The sequence below is a fragment of the Topomyia yanbarensis genome, chromosome 1 (genome assembly GCF_030247195.1).
Source record: "Topomyia yanbarensis strain Yona2022 chromosome 1, ASM3024719v1, whole genome shotgun sequence".
In the NCBI taxonomy this organism is placed as follows: Eukaryota; Metazoa; Arthropoda; class Insecta; order Diptera; family Culicidae; genus Topomyia; species Topomyia yanbarensis.
Genome location: NC_080670.1, coordinates 45,198,101 through 45,221,499, shown reverse-complemented (window position 1 = coordinate 45,221,499; position 23,399 = coordinate 45,198,101). Strand labels below are relative to the sequence as shown.

General features: G+C 37.0%; 1 protein-coding gene across 6 annotated transcripts in view; it reads right to left on the bottom strand.

Moving 5' to 3' along the window:
- Nucleotides 1-23,399, bottom strand: part of LOC131677500 (serine-rich adhesin for platelets) — a 74,295-nt gene that overhangs the window by 33,006 nt on the left and 17,890 nt on the right. For 2 of the 6 annotated variants that reach the window (XM_058957352.1, XM_058957347.1), the window contains exon 2: nt 12,846-13,385. The gene's annotated coding sequence lies outside the window, so the exon portion shown is untranslated. Of the gene's footprint in view, nt 1-12,845; nt 13,386-13,498; nt 13,797-23,399 lie in introns of those variants that run through there. The other 4 variants (XM_058957351.1, XM_058957349.1, XM_058957350.1 and 1 more) reach the window with 4 other exon arrangements.

The following is a 23,399-nucleotide window of genomic DNA, read 5'->3' as shown; positions in this document are numbered from 1 at the left end:
GAAATTTTTGATCTGACAAGCGATTGGCGGATGGGGTTAAATAAACCCTCCTACACTACTTCTGAAGCAATGAACGGTGAGACAAAAAAGAGTGTCTTCAGAAGTAACTCTAACCCAAAAACGTAAATTCTCTGTCAAAAGAGTGAAAAAAGCGCACAAGAGTACAAAATTTAATCTTTGGAATATAGCCAATGATGCGAGCAATGAAAATAGAACGCACAATTCAATTAAATAAATAAACAAATTATACCAAATTAGTAGTTTCATGTGCTGAGAATACTAAGAAAAGCGAAATTTTGATAAACATTATGTGTGTGTTCTTGTTACGAATATACTCGCTTTATAAAAAAGTCCCGCATATCTGAGATAATTCCCGAGACAAACTGTTACTACCCATTGGCAAAAAGGTGCACATTCAGCAACACTCCTATATGCACGTATACTTCCAGGCAAGAGAAACTTGATGCCAACAACAACAACGGTGATCATGTGATCAGGTGATTCTCCCACGTTTGATTTCCGTAGCACACATGTGCCATCATCGTCATCTTCGAATATCGCGTGTGAGAACATCGTTGAATCATATCTCACCAAAAGAAATAAACAAAAATCAGCTTTACCTTTTTCCCTGTGTCGTCGTACACCGGTTTTGCAACCGGTTCGCAAAGTCGGACTCATAAATAAGTCTAGTCTTTATTTTTTTTCGACTGATGATCAGCAACCAGTAAGCGAATTGTGTATATTGCCGTATATACATATGTATATACAGACACTATTCATGCGCTTTGGACGGAAACAAACAGTCTGCTCTGACTGAAAGTAAGCAGCAGTAGCGAAGCAATGTCGGTTCACAGACTTGTGATTCTGCCAGTCATTTTGTAGATGTATTATTTTCAGTAGATTACTTCATACTTGGGTAAATACTCCAGTATCTTTGATCAACTTTTGCTCGCGAATTTATCAATTTCAGCGTGTTTCATAATTCAAGTTTAGGTTAGAACAGAAAGCCATTTAGTTGACGCTAATTCCACTTTATACTGGCTGTGGCCCACAAGGGGTTGATTAAAATTATTTTTTTAAGCAAAACTGTCCTAGAGGCTGTGCAGTACTTGAATTGTTGAAGTAACTTGGTCAAGAATTGGCATTGGAATTGGGTCTCCGATCCCATTGTGTATGAAGTGACAATTACAGGAGCCCTCAAGATATGCTAGCTTCGTAACGAGAAGGGCTGGATGGCAGGAGAAACCGAGCCAGTAAAACAATCGACAAATGAGAGTCATCTCGAAGTTTGGATTATTTCACTTCGTTGAATCGTCGAAGGTCTAGTGAGTCGTTGCCGAATTTTTATAAATGTCGTGTCGCCGAAAATAGGTAGACTGTATACAGTGATATCAATGTTAATAAAATAATATTCGTTCGATGTTTAATTTTTGGATCTAAGATAATAAATTATGGAATTAATTATAAGGTTTTGGTGAACAGATGACATTGATATGTTACGAGTTCCTTTCATCAGAATCCGAAACTAACTTAGTTAACGGACTAAGCTAGCACCGTATTGACGCTAGCTCCAAAAACTCCGTTAACTAAGTTAGTGTCGTATTCTGATGAGAGGAACTCGAATCGCCTCTCTAATAACTAATTTAGTTATAGGTTTCAAAGGACACGAAATAAGTGGTTTAAAACAATTTTCTCCTTAGCAGAGAAAAAATAGTTTTTTTTTACCCAACATTTTACTCCACTAAGGAGAAATATAGCATAGTGATAAATTAATTTCTAGTATGAACGTACAGCACATCAGTTCAGTTGTGAAAATACACAAAAATGCTTCTGTTCTAGCAATCAACCGTTATTTGTTTTGTTTAACGGAATCGCGTTGTTGGAATACCCATGTAGATGATCAGTCCTCTTGTTGATAAATAACGGATCGTTGCGTGCATATCTGGTCCATCCTTGATCGTTCTTGTTGGAAGCAAACGATCGCATTTTGCTTAACTAGACATACTCCGTCGACTTATTAACCTTCTTTAGATGTTAGGTCAATATGTCCCCAAATGAACTTTCAAAATGCGATAACTTTTGAAGTTTTGCACCTAGAAGTTTAGAATTTCTTGACTTTTCCTCTTTCATGGAGAGCAACGATTTTCAATAGTGTTCAAAACTTTAGCTCATTCCTGAAGGGCTGTACAAAAAAAGTTACGAATAAGGTGTTAGCGGGTCATATTGACCCCAATTCGAACTGGTAAATATTACCGTTTTTGACCTGGTTGGTCTGTGGGAATTGGTGCCGAATGAGGTCATGTTTGGTATCCATAGATGTATGCACAACCATCATGATGATGAATAAATCAATAAATCGCAGGTTTATTGACAGAATAGTAATTATAAACACAAGCAAAACAAAAATGAGAATGTATATATTAAATTTGGACATGATACGTCCGATCTTGGATGTCCCGGATTACGATTCCGATGCCGATTCTGGTGGTACAATAGCATTTCTCATAACATTGATCAAGCGACAATGTAGTCAATCAATGAAACTGATCCCAAAAATTTGTAATATGCTTGAAAATTTGTATAAAATCCCATCTAAAATGATACTCTGAGTTGATACTCTGATGCAAATACTAACCCTGGATTCTACGTGAAAATCATCCGGAAGATCCGGAAAATCAGTGAAAGTAGTCAATTATCCGTAGCCAGTTATACGGATGTTCCAGATCTTCCGGAATCGTGATCCGGGACATTCAAGATCGGTCGTATCATGCCCAGATTTAATACATACATTTTCATTTTTGTTTTGTTTGTGTTTATAATTAGTATTCTGTCATTAAACCTGCGATTTATGATGGTTCTGCATACATCTATGGATGCCAAACATGACCTCATGCGACACCGATTCCCACAGACCAAACAGGTCAAAACCAGTAATATTTACCAGAAACTTCAAATTTAAACTCTAATCTTACAAACAATTTAAGTACCAGTTCATATAAATTTGGTTGAAAATGTGTCTTAAAACTGAGTTCGAAATCGGGGTCAATATGACCCGCTAACACCTTATTCATTACAAAAAGAAGGTTAAGCAGCGGCACGCCACTATTCTGTAATCAAGTATGTGACGTTTCTCGAACCTATTTGACGGAGTCCTGATACTTGTTTTCAGTTCATTACGATCACCTTGTGCATTATTGCTTCAATTTAGTCAGACGCTTTCGACTTTTAGAAAGGAAACACAACCCACATCCTCAATATTATTTGCCCCTAGGTTATCTCCAACGTGTCATTCTTCGTTTGTGGAATTCTTGCATGGTTCAGAACCTGAAATTCGTTACGGTGACGCTGCACAATCTCGCGCTAATTTTACCATCATACGGTCCTTCGAAGGTTATTGTTGAGATTGTATGCATCTACGAGAACGTGAATATCCAAGTTTCTCTGAGTGGTCTTCAAAATATTTCTCCGTGTAAAATATCATAACCCATCAGGGTGTCGACTCATTTCTGAAAATGAAATTCCCTGATTTTCCAGGTATTTCCAGACCTTTTTGAAAAATTTCCAGAGTGCTCAAACAAATCAAATTAAATTCACATTTTTCAATGTATATCGTTTGAGCTTACACCATTTTTGCATTTTTAGTTAACAGACATAACACTCGAAAACAATGCTTCGCCTAATATAACGGTTACTTTAAATATAGTTTTGGTTGGGGCTGTGGTCGTACTTGCGATAAGGCCGCCTCTGGCATATGCACAAGTAAGCTGAGGATAGACCACTAGTGAAAAATTGTTACCAGGCCCGAGGGATGACCGACAAGCAAATGAGTGTATGGGACCGTGTATAAAAGGAGGAGCTAGTGTTCTGGAAAAGTTAGCGGATTGACATTTTAGGGATGAATTTCCTCATAGTGTTATGTATTTTAGTCTGTGTGGAAATGGTGATGAGTCTGGGATCTTCCGTTAACCTTTTGGCAGTCGCGCTGGTGCACTGAGTGCACGCTGCTTTGAAAAGCTAGCAAATTGTCTTTGGGCAACTGCAGCTGCTCATTCAGTGGGCCATATGCGCGGCACCTTTTCAACATACTCTATCATATTCCAAATACCCTTGAAGGTGGTTGTAACCCATTCTTACGTCAATTTTCAATGTAAAGTTTGTTCGCGACAAAATATGGAAACCTAAAAACACATAGATCTATTGATGTATTCAACCAAAAATGAAATATTTTTCACAAATATGGACGTATGTCTTTTTTATCTAAAAATACATAATTCGTTGACATGTTAAATGCGCTTTCAAAAATGGGTAGAAAGAAATGCGTATTAGAAATAATATGTGCGGTCCAAACGGAAATCAAAAGATATCTCATTGGAATAGTGCTAAAAAGCTTGGCTAATCGGCAAGCTCTGTTCACACTGTTTCCAAAACATCTAATACTCGATTGCCATCAGCTACATATAAAAGAAATGCAAAATACAATCTTAAGAAACGACCAAATGGATTCGATAGTGAGACAAACATTCTGTTCGTACACTAATAAAATAATAATAAAATAAAAACGTCAAATGTGTTTGTGCATAATTCGAAGCATCATCAAGGAACGAAGTCATTGAAGGTTTTGATTATTTCGAATTATAGTGATAGGCAGAATATGAGGGCTAAACACTTCTTCGAAAATTGTAACGTGGATATTCTACCAATGTTTCCTGTGTGGCAATGGATTAAAAAACTTGGACGTAGAAGACTTCAACCAAGCTTCATGGCATGTAACGAAGTGAAGTATTAAAGTAATTCTGAACGATAGAGAAGTCTAAGTTTCTCAAGAAATAATTGGTTAAGCAGGTCTTCTGCAACAGTGGGTGAACCAGTAAAAACTTCATACCAACAGGAAGGTATCGCAGAATATGTACTAAGAAGATTGTTTACAGAAACGGTTTAATCACTTCTGTGCAGTAATAATCCGCTTTTTATGTTCTGGTTAGATTTGGATTCTTCTTTTTGACCTTCCGGAAGTCATGCTAGTGCACTGAGTGCACGCTGCTCTGAAAATCTAGCGAAATCGTCCGAGCGCACCAGCGGCTGCTCGTTCAGTGGGCCATTTGCGCAACTTCCGGAGGGTTAATAATGATTGCGTTGTTGATACAAAAACATCCAGCACTTTTTCACAACCTTAAAATAGGGGCATAATTCAAGAAAATGTCGAATAATCACAAAAACAAATTATAGAAACCGGTTTTTGATAAGTTTACTTGTGATTTGAGACAAACAGTTTTTTAGTCTCTCATTTGCCTGCCATTTCCCACCAATTCGTCATTTCAGAAATTAAGTACCTTCTGAACTGCCGTTGAGATCGTATTCGTATACCCTCTATACATAAGTATTTCCTCTATACATAAGACAATTATGCGTTGAACGGCAGTGAAAAGTTCAGTTGGGAATTCCATCTTGGAATATAATAAATACAAACAAATAAATAAATAAAGCGATTTTTAATGCAATCTGGCAATAGCAGCACGTTGTGAGATGAGTGAAGCTTCGCAGCAAAAGGGAGGCGAACTTCGGTTAAATACACTATTTGTTGATTTTAAATATTGCCGTATCCGCCCGTCTGTTAGAGGAAGGTGATATTGAAACTGGAGCTTGCGAAAGTCATCTTCATACAGTTCTGTTATATACTGAAACCCATATCGAAAACGTTGAAATTATAAGCGGAGTTGAGTGTTTAACCGTTAGGTAACGACATAGTACGCGAGTACCTTTTCAGATTTCATTTAAAATTACAATTTGCTTTCCATAACTAGAACCTAAAACTTGGTGACATTATAGTATCACTAGGCATAAATTTTAGTGAGATAAAATTGAAGATGTAGTAAAAGAGCCTGAGGGGAACGTTTTGATCGTTTCTACCGCATAGCAGACTGACAGGGTAATGCTCATTACTATTATAATTTTAAACTTATTCAAATATTTGTAGATGGTTTGGAATCAGGAAGTCATCTACTTTTTTTAAACCTGCTATAAGGAATCGTATGAGATCTTGTTTCCGGACAACCGGTCCTGGAGGTGTGTCCCAGCTTTGAAATACTATTTGTAAATTTCAAAGAATCCTAGCAATATGGATGTCAAAATTCTTGGGTTTGCCACAGAGATTGTTAACAATCGTCATGGGACTATCTGATAATTTGACCCCGGAGCGATCTTCACAACTTTATTTAGTTGCTTAATAATTCTGTCTGTCAGTGAGCGGAGCAGACAAATGACTTCAGCTGCAAACAAAAAACAGTATGAAAGCTGTGCGTTACCTAATGCCGCTATGGACTAGCACTTGACGCGAGTGGAATTGAGTATTGCGCTTAGAATTAACTCGATGGCTACTTGAAAGAACTTGAATAAAACAAGTTTACACCGTTGAGAATTAGTTAATTACAAACCCCAAAATTGGCCACATAAGCAAAAAATAAACTGCCGCAAAACAAGAGATCAGCTACAATGCGATATACTGTTATACGGTCATGAAGACTTATTTCATGAATCGGCATTTTTTTAAAAGAATTTATTGCTTTATTATTTTGGAAATGCAACTGGATTATCAAAAATATGTTCGATTTAATAGGCGTAATTACTCTACCACTCTGTATCTGCAACATTATTGACCCATCTTTTTCGTCTACAATTTGTAAACATAAAAAATACCCACGGTTCGGCCAAGCTAATGCATTGAGCCGTGTCAAAGTAAACGGCCTGTGCACACCAAGCGTACTTATATGTATTTACCTTACAGAGTCAGAAGAATCACAACAAGACCGTCGATAGATCAATTTGGCATCCGTATTAAATATTATATATGAGTCAGTCCACGTCAGATTTACAACCAAATTTTTTTTCCGATCTTTAGCTGAAAATTTTTCGCACTAAGTTTTGTTTTTGATGAATACGATTCTTTTTTTCAATTTATGAGTTTGTAAAATTTCGAATTTTATTGAATTGAACATTTTTCAATCACTGATAACTCAGAAACTATTCAATTTGTATGTATGTATGTTGGTAGCCACAATCCTAGCTCGAGTCTTGCTCTGCATGCGGCTCCACTTAACAGTACGCTCAAATTTCGTTACAATTCTGCATTCAGCATACCACTGTATGAAAGGCCAAAAGGGGGGTAGCGGACCCGTAGGCAATTACACCTACTCAGTATCCGCTGGAATCAAAGAATCTTCTACTTAAAAAATATTCAATTTGTATAAAAAATATTAAATAATAAGTTTCCTTTTCGCATGAGCTCACCGAAATTGTTTTTACAATGCATATTTGTTTTTGCTATGTAACTTATGTATTCTACAAATACTAGAAGCAATTTTTTTTAAAGTTGAGCCAAAAACATTTTGTTATTATTTTTTGAAATCATTTATAATTATATTGCGAAGATTCGGTAGAAATTTCGGATTGGATCTCCAAGTACTTCACGAGATAATACAATTATAACAGGTCTGTCGTCGGTCGTTTAGTGTAAAATTGGCTTGTTTTCAGTTTATACTGTAATATCTCGCATAGTATTCTGATACCCACTCCAGATTTTTTCACAAAAAAGAATTAAACATGATTCTTAATATTTAAAATCGGCCCAACTTTAAAAAAATCAATTTGTTTATAATAAGTTATATAACAAAAAATATTTTTTATGTTTTTTTTCGGTAAGCTCATGCAAAAACAACTTTTTGTAAATAATTTTTTTTCCATGCATCAAATACTTTCCGAGTTATCAGTGATTGAAAAATGTTCCATTTTATAAACTTCAAAAGTTAAAAATCTAATAACTTGGAAAAAGTATCATATTCAGCCAAAACAAAAAATACGTGTCAATTATTTTTTGCTAAAGAATGCAAGAAAAAAAATCGAAGGAATTCACATTTTGGTTGTAAATCTGACGGGGAATGACCCATACAACCATTGTTGTGAGAAGTTGTAATTATGAGATGGATCAAATATTGTGATTCTCCCTAGTATAAAATGTGTTGAGGGGAGTAAGTGCGTTCAACTGAATATTTGAGCCAATACTTTCCAGTCGCATTTATAAAAAAATATTAACACCAGGTCGAAATTTTTCCCTGATTTGATTACAAATTCCCTGAAAATTCCAGGTTTTTCCAGGTCAAATAGAATTCCCTGAAATTCCCTGATTTTCCAGGTTTTTTCCGGGAATCGCCACCCTGCCATCCCTCAGGCTGAGGCCAGTTTGAGTTACCTTTGGTCCCTGCCGTTAGTGGTTGAGTGAAATCCTAAGATTCAAATCATCTTCGTCGTACAGATACGATCACTAATCGACCACGACCATTACCAACTTAATACAAACATTCTCCAGCCCTATTGAAAATAAGACGATTTGTGCTGATTCCATCAGTGTGAAACCAAACCCAGGAACTGTTCGCTTCGGATTGGGGCGGTGGTCAGCTTTTGTCGTCCACGTTTTTTTTTGTTGGATGATTGGTCAACAGTGTAGTGAGCCACTTTGGTTACGTAACTATTTTTTCCGCTTTTATTTTGTTGCAAATAAGTTGTAGTCTTTACTTTATCATTTTCAAAGTTACTCATATTTTTTGGTATGCATTTTTAAATATTCGTTGCTTTGATGATATTGTAAGGGAAGACGTATCCGGACGTTGCCAATCGGGCTGACATTGCTTTGGGCTGAGCAGACTAATTTCTATGTTTATTTGGTGCTTGTTTGACAAACTAGGGAATAAACCCACGGTGCTGGATTGCGTGAGGAGGACGCATGGTCTCGTCTGAGTGGAATGATGACTTCAGTTATGTATGAGGTTTGATATTTTACCATTTGCGAAAGGGATCGAAGGACAGTTACAGATTTCCTCAGCACGAAGAAATTTGTTCATTTCTCTGTCGCAAAAACGTTCGATATTGTTTAGTTATGGCACTAGCTCTTTTTCACTCTTGTTTTTTTTCTATTTAGATTTTTTGTTGGTTTTCCTTTTGCTGGTCTGTCTTCTGTAGAAGAAATGTCTGAATTAGCTGTATTTTATATCTTCACTTAGAACTGTAGCACAGTCAGCTATGATAGAGCCGTATAATTATTGCACACAAATTGAATGCGGAATGATAATATACCCATACATAATTATGCCAAATGTACATTATGCCAAATGAACATTATGCAAAACGAAACCATGTGTCACATACGGCTATGTCAAATGTACTTATGCCAAATAACCTTATGCCAAACGACATGCTCCCCTATTAAAGTTGCCAATAGATTGAATGTGTTACAGCAAATACGCGCGTGAAACGCATGGCTGTTTAAAACAAAGCTCAGTATGACTACAAATATTGTGGGATCTAGAGGTTCAGTACTAGCAATCAACCGAATAAAAAAGCAATAGGGCCATTTAAAATCTTTTTTAAAAATTATGTCACCCTTGCTTTTCATCATGGGAAACTATTATGGTAATTTTGGAAATTGCCATCCCATGATTTTTTTTATTTTGACCATTCTCGGGTAGATACGACGTCTGAATAAAATCGTCGATCCATTCTAACATCAAACGAAACGTTTTCTGTTCGCGGAAGAAAGGGCCCGCCTGTGAAGGCTAATGCAGACCTACTTCTGAATCGATTCCATTTTAAGCGCAACAGTCGATAGAGATCGGTTAATGCATTCGAAAATAATTTCGATAAAGAAACAATCTGAATTCAAATCAGACTCCTGGAGATTTATATGTGGTTCAATATTCAATATGCATAAGATTTACCGAAAGGCTTTTGACATTTAAAGATAGCATATAGGATCGTAGTGTTCATACCGTATTTCCGCAGCTGCCTGTGCGATTCTTATGAACTTCACCGGATCAAAGTCTGTTACTAAACCGTCCATTTAAGACTAAACTTGTGAAAATCGAATAAGCTGTTTTCCAGACTTTAATTCTGAAATATTCCAAGCACCAGTAACTTGCGAAATTGTCGAAATAGACGCTGGAATCAAAAGAACCTTGTCAGGCCATCAGCGACCAAGAAGGTTCCTGCACAGCTAAATGTAGATCATACAAACAAAGGTACTATCAGAACTTACCGCAGGGAGAGCCGGGAATCCATTATCAATGTCAATTTTTGTATCCAAGTGACAGCAAAAATGGACTAAAAAGTGTGCGAGGATATACCTACAGCGACCATCAAGCGATCTGGCGCAGCATTGCTAACAGGACACGGTTTTAATAACATGGAAGATATATAAACGAGTGAAGGTGGAAAACAGTCATCATTCACAAGGACGTATCCGCCGAAGAACTTAAATTTGAGGGCATCCTCTTCAACCCAAATGCGAACGAATTAACGGCAGTACTAACAAAGGCGTGTATTGCGAGAAATGGAAACCGGGAAACGATCGCCGGGTACAATACGACGATTACCGATCTACGTATAAGTTGCCTCCGAGCTTGGAGAAGTTAGAGGGGTCGTAATGACATCGAAAGATGGAAACGAGCTGCAAAAACCGCTCTCAACAAAACAGTCTGTACAAGAAAGCCTTATTGATGAGCTTTGCACAAAGCCAACGCGGATTCTCGATGAGACGCCTACGGAGTTTGCATGGCAAAGATAAAAGGCCCATCTGCACTACCTGAAAGATTCCCGGAGAAGATGGAGTTCACCATCGAAAGGTTTTCTCCGCAACATGAACCAATCTTCGCAATACAGTGAAGAGGAGGATCATGGAGAAGAAGAAGCTAGAATTACCGACAAATAGCTGATCGAGATGGCGAAAGCCATGAAAGTGAAGAAGGACCCAGGATAAGCCGCAAACCCGATTCTGAAAACAGGTTTGGGGCTTATCAGGGAACCCGGATATGTTAGCATCTGCAGAATATTACAGAGCTGCTTTTAGTACTGGACACTTATCTACGAGACAGACAAGGGAGAATGACAACTACGACTTACGTTCCGCGGCCCGACCCTGTGGAACGCAGTGTACGATGGAGTATTGAAGCTGAACTTTCCCAGAGATGTAACGCTTTTCGGTTTCGCGGATGACGTGGTGCTCCAAGTAATCGGAGAATCACTAGAAGAGGTGGAGGCATTCGCCATGGAGACGATTACCTGTCATAAAACAGAGTTGATGTTGACTAGCAGCCAAAAATAGCAACAGGTGAAAATCGCGGTCGGAGACTATATCATCGACTTGAAATTTTAAAGTCACGACGGTTATGGTAAGGGAAAAGCTGTGGGGGCAACCACACCTTTGCTTGAGGCGCCAGTGTACTGAGCACAACGAACCATTTGGAATAGCCGGACCGAAGTATGTGAGCAGACTAGTTTCACCGTCAGGGACAAGATCGAGTAGGTCGAGTGAAGCGCGAGCGGTGGGTCGTCGAGTTTTCGGCGAACCGGAAGCAGCGAACCAGAAGCTACGCTTCATCCGGTATCGCCGAACCAACACTGCCAAGTACTGGTTGCTCCTTTGGGTAGGATGTATAGACTATCCGAGTAAATTGCGACAAAACTGGGAGCTAAATGGCTCACGCAACGGGCATCAGTATCGGAAGAAATTCCGCCGCCAAGGAATAAAAGGTTCATTGAGATGGCTCGCGAAAACAGGAACTAAATGGTTCACAGAAACGGGAGCCAAATGGCCCACTAAACCGCTCTAATGTATGATCTAATGAGTCATTTTGTTGTAAGACCGAATCAGCCTCCCCACAATATAACGCTTCAATGCAGTCTCGTGGAACAAAAGGAAGGAAGAAAAGTAAGGACTGTTAGTAGTGGTTAGGCACAAAAGTGAATCCCGCCTAGTGCCCCAATGCAGCCATTTAACCATACTGTAAAACATACAGACATTTTCAGATATCGACGAACTGAATTTAGTGGTGTATGACACCCTACACCCGGGTGTAGCTTAAAAAGTCGAGTTTCAGAGTGATTGCATAGGCTTCCTTTTTATTAAAAAATGCAAAAATGAACTGATGATTCCTATACGTTTCGTGATTCCGTACGACTATCAAATGAATTTCTCTGATGTGACTACCTATTACGCAACAAGATGGGAAAAAATGCAAGGATTTTGAAGATGTACGCGGAACAGAGCCGAATTATTATCATGTACCAAACAAAAAAATCTACAAATCTTCAGCACAAGCGATTAACCAAAGCTGAAGTTTCCACTAGAGCTCGAAAAATTATAATATGCACAGAATGTACGTTCGCCAGGCTACTGTATACAAAATACGCAATAGAAAAAATGTCAGAGAAAACCATATCTGAGATAAATAAATACATTGACGCACACTACATTTGTGAGCACCTTTGGATTGATTTCAGAATATTTTCCAAAAGTCCATAAGTAAAATGTTGCAATCCTGTTTCTGTACATTGTTATCAAGCAGGGTCATATTTGACCGATTGTCATGCTTTTGTGTAAAGTCGGTCCATGTGCCGCCACGACGTAACGAAAACTATTCAAGCAACCAAAAGTTAATACCTAAATGTACTATTTAATGTTCACTTTAAGTTCTTAGAGAAAGTTCAAGCTTTTTTAGGGAATTAAGAAACTGATTAAACCGCTATTAGAAATTGTACTGCTCGGAAAATTATGTAAAACGAAAAACTTAAGAATCCATTTCTTATATGAACTTTTGATTGATTCAATTTACTTGAATTCCTTAAGTAAAACAAACAGCTCAACCCTGCGGAAACGTCCACGAGAACGATCGAAGGATATAAAAATAAATGTTTATATTTTGTTTGCCCCCCGGTTAACTTATTTTTAATGTGATGTTTACCAAGCGTTATTCATAGAAATACCTGAAAAAGCTTAAAGTAGAGATAAAACTAAATCTCACCTTTTTATTTATATTATCCGTACTAAAACAGTTCTGTCTGGATACTCGAATATATATCTCACATAAATGTTCCCACTTCTTCAGTTGTGTATGCTACAAAATCATACTTCATTGAAAATCGCACGCATATATCACGTCGGTGACAAACATTGTATGCCCATATCACACCACTATGAACAGTCGATTTACATTCTCGTTGCTAAGTTTGCTATTTGATCACAAATTACGAATTCCCTTCAACCGCGCGCACACAACACTGCTCTCTTTCTTTGTTATGACACAAGATTTTTTTCCCTTTCACGATACACTGCAGCAATTTGCTTCACTCGCACGAATTGGACACTTTTGCTTACTAGCGCTGCCTTTTTGTTTCTCTCGTATTTCACCCTTTCGTGTTGATACACTCGCAAAACAAAATCGTTTGATGATCCCACAGTGTTTTGATGTGTCCGGACTATTATTTTTGGCGGCAGTTTGCTGCCTTTGGTTGTTTTCGGCTCCCCGGTGCCAATCGAGTTGGTCTGGAATTTGCTACCGCTGCTGAAAAAAAGAAAAGAAATACATTCGATTAATTACTAGATTGTCCGGTACAAGGGTGACATAGGAAGGTCTGGCTTCCGTCGAAAGGGGTAGTAGAATCATGTGTGATTTACTATTTAGCATTGCCTGCAGCAAAAATTTTACCCGGAAACTGCTCCAACGTCGAAATAGATCGGTTTCCCGGACAGACTGCAAATATCGGCGATTATATCACACTTCCTCAAAGTTTTTTTCACTCTCTTTACTCTCAAGAAATTCAATGATAGCTCGATGGCAGCAAAATACCGCATCGGATTATCTCTGACGAGAGCTATTGTTTTCGCTAGTAGAGAACGTAAATTTGTCCAAACTTTTCTTCGGCGTGCGGAAATAATTGGCCGAACGATTGCCCGTTCGCGGACAAAGTAATAGAATTTTCCACTATTTCTCAGTATGTAGTACGTACCTACTCTTACCCCACGGCGAGTCTGTGGCACTTTGTGACTTTGTAGTATACGTAATGTAGGGTGATTTTGCTATTTTAAACCTATTAGTCAGAGTACCGCACAGTTTCGTTGAATACTCGGCATACAATCGATTTTAGACAATTGGTTAAACCAAGATAGTGAACGACAGTCTTACTAACAGGTTCAAATCAGTGGAATGCTTGAAATGATTACGTTGAGAAAACAGCGAAATTAGGCTCAACACCCTATGTTACTGTTATTCTGTATTCATTGCTGATGTTTGTATGAAATGTGCGGTAACTATTTTCCCTCAACGATGTCGATCGCTTGTGAGAGTGCAATCAATCGAATGAATGAACGATTTAAAAAAGCAACACTAGCAGGTTCACCTACATTTTTGCGACACACACGCCCACAGCAAGGGAGAGAACTCGGCACTTATAGAGGTACATTTAACCTGTACTGGTTCTTGCTCGAGATTAATGTTTTCTTGGTGTGATACTCTGTTTCAAGTGTTTAGTAGTTTTTTCAAGTTAGTTTTTATCAACCTCTTCGGTTTACGTTGCACCTACAAGAGCAAAATAAACAAGTATAGTGTATACGTATGGTATGTACGTGGTGATGGTTAATGCAAGTGCTGAGCTTGCAACTCCAGGGTGTTTGACTAGTTCTACTCCGAACATATGGAGTCATTACAGGGAGTGCTCAGATAATAGGTGTGTGAGATGTAAACTTCTGAACACTGATGCAGCCTATTGTGCTAATCGATTTCAGTTATTCAGTTCCAGACTACTACATCAGACGGATGACAAATCAGCAAAAGCGGTTCTTGAAACTAGCGCAAATGCCGTGCGAAAAAAAACTAAAAGCTCTAGTAGACAAAACGAAACAACCAAAAAGCGCAACAGATGTGGTGACACAGATGAAACACCAGAGCAGTCGTCTTCGATGACGGTTCACGATTTGTGAAAAACGAAGGAAAACACACTTCTCACAGGGCCGATATGATGCAATGTGCAAATATGTCAGAACGAGTAACTTCGTTGACAGAGTGTTCGCTGCAATAGTATGCAAGTTGCAACGTAACTGACGAGGAGGACCTGGAAGCAATTTGATAGTCATTATTAAGGACATATATACTGATTTCCTTTATAATAGTGTGTATAAGCACATCCCCCTTTCATAGGTTGTTGAAGTGGATGCACGAATAAGGTTTAGTCAAAAGAAAATCGCACGCTTCAAGTTATTTCCAAGAGTGATCTTCAAAATTTACATCTGCTTTTTAACATCATCTTTTAATCGAATTAAAATTCTTAATAATAATAAATAATCCACATAATTCACACGATATTTAAAAGAAATATACTGCACTGCAAATTTTCAAAAATAATATTTTCCTATACTGCTTAAAGGTCATAAAAATGATATACAAGAATATGGAAAGCAAAAAAAAAAATCCGTAGAGTTACGGGCAAAACAATAAGACCACTACGGTGTCAACATTTCTTTTTGTGCCGCTAACCTCCCTGTTATGATTAAAATAATTTTAATTTGCAATTATTGCCAAAAATTAAAAATGTCATCTATCGGCGGGCACTAGTACTTAGATGTCAACGGGCGTTATTAATTTTGTGGCATGAAAAGGAAATAAAACCATATTAACGGGGATGTCAGCAAAACAACGCGACAAAAAGTTCGTAATCTGCTCAGAATTTCACTATTTCTTAAATTTTAGCACTTTAAATACTATTGTAAGTATAGTCAACTTAGCAGAAACGTTGAAAATTGCACGAAAATTATATTCTTCGAATTTATTGCCAGCTTATAGAGAGAAAGGGGTCGATGATATAATTTTCGAATAAGTGACCATATTTGATAAAAACTGTTCAAAAAGGGAAAATCTTCGTCCTAAGGGGCCGTTATTATATCACGTGGGCACAAATACCTTGATTTTCCCTTCCTCCCCTCCATGGACAAGTGTGGAAAATCTTTGTACCCCTACCACCCTACCTACTGATTCTTATGTATAGGACTACTTTCGAGCTGGGTGTGATCCTAAAGACACGTATTACTGTAGTCTAAAACGAAAATCGTTTAAACTTTGTTCACAGAATGTTACTTTTCTTTTAAACTTTTATAAAAATATTTAATTTTTTATCAAAATCGCCATTTTTATTATGTCCAAAAGACATTTTTACGTCCATCCTAATAACATAAAATGGAAGTAACCTATGAATTCTTGAATCGGGTCATGTAGTAAGTTATGAAATCCATAAAGAAATAATGAAAGTTGATGAAATTGTAGAAAATTAGATAGTGTTTCTAGGAGCAACATTATGTGAGATTGGTTGCCAACGCAGTATTCGTCATACAGAAATTCATATGCGCTTTAAGGACATCGTGAAGAGTCACAAGCTGGCAGCTAAAATGGCTGCCGTCGTTTCTGCTTTTTCTTTTTATTTGGCGCACAAGACTAAATCGTTTGTAATATTAATGTCTTATCCGGATTACTTAGAAATTGTATCACTGTATGTAAGCATGTGCTAACATGCAGATGAATGGATTCTCTTAACGGAATTTTGATTCGTTTGGGAAATTTGTACCTTTTTACATTTCTTATAAAAAAAGTATAAAATTTACTCAAACTATTAAGATGTTTTCAAAAGAGATATTTATCGGTGTATCCAGACGAAAGATTTTTATCATTTTCTATAATTAGTCCAGGTGTTTGCGTTTCGACTTCGTCTCTTCAGAATCACGGCACTTGACTAATACACTGGGCTGACACTAGTCCAAAATTGGATACACTACTTCTGAACACACTAAACGACTTGGACTACACAGTAGGACGAGCCCGGACTTAAGTCCAGATATGAAGGTCACGCGATATGTTCATGAATATTTTTCTTGAGTTGGCTTATGTGCCAGAGACCATTTCGCAATAATTTAAGCTATTTGGATGAAAAATGATTTTTTCACAGCTTTTAGAAGGTCGTAACTCCGGTGTTTTTTGTATAATTTGATCACACGAACTTTATCCGGTTATATTTTTTTTTCGAAAGAACAGTTGTTCTTATGGCATAGTTTACTTCAGCAAAATTATTCGTTTGATTAACTTACATCGTAAATTTACCACAAATGAGTTACTAGTTTGTTTATTCATTGTTTAAATAGCTGTTTGTGAGGATAACTAATAAAGCACGAACTTTTAAAGCTATAACAACTACGACGCCCGCGAATGCCCGCTATCGCACTATTTGAATACTTTTAATTTTCTCTTTCACATGAGCCCAGGGTAATTTTGCGAAAACTTGCGATAAGCAATCAAAATTAAAAAAAAACTGCAAATGGAGACGAGTGGTAATTATTGTTATAAAATTTCAATAATAATTTATAGCTAGAATAATGACATGACGACATGCACAGATTTCAAATAATATTGAGAGGATAATCAACGAAGTTGATACAAGCGCTCAAACGAGGGGAGCTGAGTGGAAAGAGTAGTTACTGTTGATGTTGATAACACAGAGAACATATGTCCATCTACAGAATTCAACTTGTTATTGTTATTTATCAGTGTGCAATCGGGCTGTCTCAACAACCTATTTCTGCAGCCTATGTGCATTAACTGTACACCTACCGTCTATCCGTTGCACTTGACAGTGTGTGCAGTGATTTATGGTCACACCTATGACCGCGCACCCGGCTTCTCATGAGCGTTTTGGCGGCTCAGAGGTGTCCTTCCATGTTGCTCAGGGATACATTGGTCCTATACACATCCATGCATACAGGCATACATACGGGCTTACATTCATACATACATACAAACTATTTGGCGCAAGTTTAGAGCGTGTAACGTCGTGTCATCTAGTCTGTCATCCTATGGAAAATCATCCTACCATCGCCTTGAGGTCAACGTCATATTGGCAAATTTCGCATTGAATCCGCTTCTGTCTCTTCCTAATCTCCTTTTTGTCTCCTAGGTCCGAAGCGGATTAATCGACTATTAATTGAAACGGTAAACATACTAGCAGTATTATTAGTCCTTACTCGCGAATACTTTTCCTACAACTGTGCTGTTTCTTCTCTATCTTATAACATAACTCGATTATCCCTGTTCTAGTCAATATACATATTCATTACATTATGGACCAGGCAAACCCTTAATTTTTCTATTATTATTATCCTGAGTAGCTATACAAGTGAAGGTATTTTAGGATTTCGTTAAAAAGAATCTCTGCCAATAAATGCGTAAGCAATATTTATCCACATAAAGTTTGCTCGAAACGAATGTCCGCCTGGTTCGACTCGAACAGATCACACCGACCCGAAAGGGTTGCTTATCATTTCTGAGAGCCGGTGTGCTTGATCGAGTTTAATAATCATAAGAACAAATCCTGAATAATTAACTATCTCTTAGGTGCCAGTCCTGCACTCCTTTCCTGAACTAGCCTCATACTCACGATCAAAAGAGTCGACAACTAGTAGGATCTACATGTCCCCCACCCATCTACAGAATTCAACTTGTGTAAAAATCCCTAGCGGTTTCGAAGGAAGTTGTGATATCACCAGATGTTTTTAATGGCTGAGTTCGACTGGATTGACAGCGGTTTTACCTCAACCCAGTCAAACCATTCTGGAACCGATTCGGACTTCTGAGTGGATTCAGTATAGATTCCAGCTCAAATGCATCAACCGATTGAGTCGGAATCGGTTGTTTTCTTTGAGCCAGACTACATACTGGAACCATTCAGGATTTCGAACTGGTTCCGGAATGGATTTGACGGATAGTTGGGATAAATTGGTGTGATGGCGCTAGTGTTTTATCGTATATTAATTCAAATGTTTACACACGTTCTATTAATATATTTGTTCGATTATGAATGTCTGTTCTCTGTGTTGATAATATCCATTCAATTTGTTTAAAACTTATTAAATGTTTCAACATGTTGAAATATGTCATTGAATGTTTCTGGGGAATCATTTCATGCTTCTTTCGCAGTAGCTGTAAAATTCAATATAGACAGCTGAGTTCACGCTTACTTCGTTATACTCATTTAGTAATGCTGTTTTGGTCAGAATTTGTGTTATATTGTTCCATCTTATGGGTGAACGAGTGAAGCAGTGCTTCCATTGCATAAAAAATGAAAGGTGGTTAAATTAAGAATTTCTCCATTTGTGTACTTGCGTATCAAACATATTTAAGTCTAAAAAGAAACTGGATTTACGAAGTAAATCAAACACTTCCTACCCTGCGTGAGCGTACAACTAGCGAAATGTTTTTCACTCATTAGAATCACTTTCCTGTAGAGGGTAACCAGGAATTTCAAATTTTCTGAAAATCTGTGCTGAAAAAAATTGAGCAGGCATCGAGGAAATCGAAATATTTTGCGGTAAGATTCAAAGACTGGCTAGAAGACTACTTAATCGCTTCCGAATCGATGCAAAGGTTGCAAGAAGCCTCAATCATTTCAAGACTTTTCCAGTGGATGCGCGTAAACGTGCGTAAACCCCGAAATACTTTATCATTTACTTAATTCCTGCTACCAAAAACACCTATTTGAAACAGTCACACGGGCAAAAAATTCGAACCATGACAAATTATGCGTGGACCAAACTACTGATTGGTAAAGTTATTTTTGCTTATCCATTTACGTCAAAATAAATTCAACGTTCTACATTTATTCAAAATCATCTCGTTTGAATCGTTAAAACATAACATTTTAAAGCACCCTTATGAGATTGAAATTGACTCTTTTGAATATCAAAAATGAATGCGGCGTACCAAAATTAACAAAAAATAAAGCACCTTAACGATAAGGTAATTATTTTTCAGCCTCCCTAATTAGTGTTTTTTTCTAATATGTTTTAACATCGAAAAAGAATGCAGTGCATAAACATTACTACTAAAATATTAAACGCTGCGACAAAATAAATATTTTTGAGACACGCTAATGAAAAGGGATTTTTTTCTAATTTTTTAATATTAAAAACAAATTCAGCGCACGAACATTATAATTAAATAATCTTATGAGCGACTAAATCAAAATAATTATTATGAGTCACCCTAATGAGTTTTTTTCTGGCCAGTTTAAATATCAGAAACGAGCCTAGTGCACAACCGTTACTTTTAAAATAATTTATGAACCGTACGAGAAAAAACTATATTTGAGCCACCCTAATGATCAGTAAATGTTTGTTTTTATTGCATTTAAACATCAAAAACGAATTGAACGTGCCAAAACTACATAAAACCGTCTTATTTGTACTGATACGACAAAGTTTTGACTTTAGTCCACCTTTTGCTCTAAGCCGAGCCACTGTGGACCTAAGACAAGACGTGACAATCGGCTTCTTATTTTTCCTATTCTTCTTTTCGCACATTTTCACTCTGCCGAAATCTTCCAAACAGTGTTGCTATTTTTATTAATGAAAATGGAGCTTTGTTAATTTATTTTATGCTGACAATGTTTTTTATCTTGAATCCACTATATTGATGGAGGGCACCGTTTTTCCATGTCATGGGTGTTTAGTAAGGTTGGATGAAGCCATTTTCTGAATAATTTTAGATTATATTGCGGTTACTGTCTTATTTTTGTTACAGTTAATCAACTACGTATATGTTAAATGCATGATAACTACTTGTTTCACTTTGCCGCACCACAATTTCAGTTCAATTTAGTCACTTTTACTTTTTTAACGATACTAATTTTATTTGTCAAAAGTAATGAGAATCTTTTACCATAAATATAGCAGCACTGCCAAACGTAATTTTAATATCCCTGCAGTAACATTGCGTACGGTGCAAAAAGTCAGAATCAACCAATCAGGAGCTGGACCATTCTGACGTAAAATTGGAACAAAAACGGCTCCTCTATTGTCACGTCTTGTCTTAGCTGTGGACTAGCGTCAGCTCGGTGCATTGGGCCGTGGTTCTGAAGAGACGAAGTCGAAACACCTGGACTAGTTATAGTTAGGTTTTGAACCTTTCATGCATAAAGACGGTGTTGGATACTGGGCGCCCTGTACGATCACTCGCAAATACACCACGAGGGTATAGGTTGTCAGGCGCTATCTGGTCGATGTCCTACAAGCGGAAGCGGACAACTGTCATCATTCTCGATGGAAACCGAAACGGAGTGGAGTTAAAACGTGCATTAAACTGATTGAACTACTTAAAAATAAATTGATTATAAACTAAAACTTACTTGCTACACTGAATTTGTTAGAAAATATTGTTAACCCTTAAATGCATAAAATTTTCATTGGTAATCTGAACTTCAATATATGACCTCCATTTTTAATGTAAAATTGTGTACTGAGTCCGAAAAGGAAGTCCATGAAATATATGGCAGAACAGTTTTCGAGTTATAGTAAAAATAATTTCTCCCTTAAAATAAAAAAATACGTTCAGTAAAATCCAAATATCTTCAGTTCTAGCGAACCGATATGAAATATTATTCTTAATTTAAAACGTGAAAGGAAGTACTATTGGTCTTCTGAACAATTTATTTTAGAGCGACTAATGGTTCTGACGTTATTTACGTGTTTGTTGAACTTTTTCTTAGTGTTCCTTCATTTTTTAAAGAAAAATTAGCGGTTGATGCAGATTTTCGGCAAGATGAAGTCCATTTTGGAGAAACTTAAAGCCTGCTAATAACCAATGAAAATAAACACTTATTTGTTCGAATCCGATGAAAATTGTGAAAGTTATTCAATTTTTAGTAGAATGGGATTTTTTTAGTTTCTCTGGGTCAACTTGTTGAACCGTCCCAGCTCTGATTTTTTACAGGGCTTGTTTAATAAAAGATAAAGAATTCTCTGTTAGAACTCTGTTAAAGAAATAAAACGATGAATTTTGAGAGAATTTGATCCGAAGAAAATATTCGACCTCATTTATCCAAATGATGCAAAACTTCTGATAACAATATTTTCGGCCTTAGTAAAGTGATGTCATCAACAAATTGGTACTAAACAATAAGCATTATATTTGTATATGTCATACACTTTCGTATGTGTACAAAATTCGTTGTGAATTGCACGCTAAGAGTGTTATATACATATCGAAAATTTATGATGGTGCAAAATGTAAAATGCCCTCACTAGCTTCACGAATGATGATTTAGGTATCTCCCTATTTTGTCACGGTTTGTTCTACTATCGGATAGAGGTGTGCGCCGCGCCGCGCCGACGATTGCAGATAAAAATAGTAAGCACGCCGGCGCGGCGCCGAAGCGCCGCCGATTTTTACCTGAAATCGGTGGCGCGGCGCACACTTCTCCTCAGATTATTTTACGTTAATAAAACGTCTAGAAGTTTGTGATTTTAAATTATGGATTCACATAGGCTTCTACGAAGTACTGAGTTTACTGTACTGGTCCACAAAACTTCTATATTAAAATACATTGCGTAAATGTAATTGCAATATATTTTGAGTTCTTCGAATTATTCTAAACTTTAGACTTTGAAGTTGTAAAATTAAAAAAAAAAGTTTTGTACGAACTGCTAGATGTTTTAGGCAGGAAAATACATTATTATTTTCCATATTATTGGTTTTACAATATTTGGCTTATGTAGTGGTATGAAGCATCACATATATCTACGGATTCGCAAAGTTTGTTTTAAAATTGCACAACACATATTTGAGCAGCAAGAGTTTTAATATACGTACTTTATGACGTGTACGGGTTTAGTTTACAGAGAATTTGGTATCATAAGTGTATAACACGCGTAAATATTACATGCAGTATTGCATACTAATCATTCGATGACTTATCACTCCACTGAGCATGAAATTATTATCAAAAATCTTGAGTAAATAAACAAGGTCGAATATTACCCCAGCTCAAAACCTTTCAACATACTTCATTTCATTTCTTTAACAGAGTTCTAGAAAATCACTCATATTTTATAAACCGAGCTCTCGAAAAAATTGGGGTAGAGACGGTTCAATAAGTTGACCCAGAGAAACCCGAAAAAATCCCTCGCAATTTTAATCATATTCAAACAAAGAAGTGCTTATTTTCATGAGTTGTTAGTAAGCTTATAATTTAATTTGTAATTATAAACGATTTACAATAGCGCGTCAGTTTGAAGCTATGGCTCAGATCAAGGAAAACCACATAAAATTTAAGTATTAACCATGGTAGATTATCATATTTTATATTTCATTATAAAATTATAATATTGCACTGTTATCGGTGAATCTAGTCAAAATCGCTTTGTGCTAGTTTGTATGCAGTTTATGGTTGATTTTATTTTCGTCGTGTAACTTGTTCCATTGAGATGTTTCGTTTATCAGCAAATATTTGTTTTTTGCTGAATGTGAGTGCCGTCAGCAGGAAGATATTTGTATGTTCCATTAATGTTCGCAATCGCACAAGAATCAATTTGCAGGCATAGATCAATATTGCAGGCATAAATCAATATTGCAGGCATAAATCAATAGTTTTGAAGAAAGTTGTCACAATCCAGCTTGAAACTACCAATATGACGATCACTCCAGCTCATTATTGAACAATGCCATTGACCAATTCTGAAGTTTGTGAATGCCCCGAGGGAAGGAACA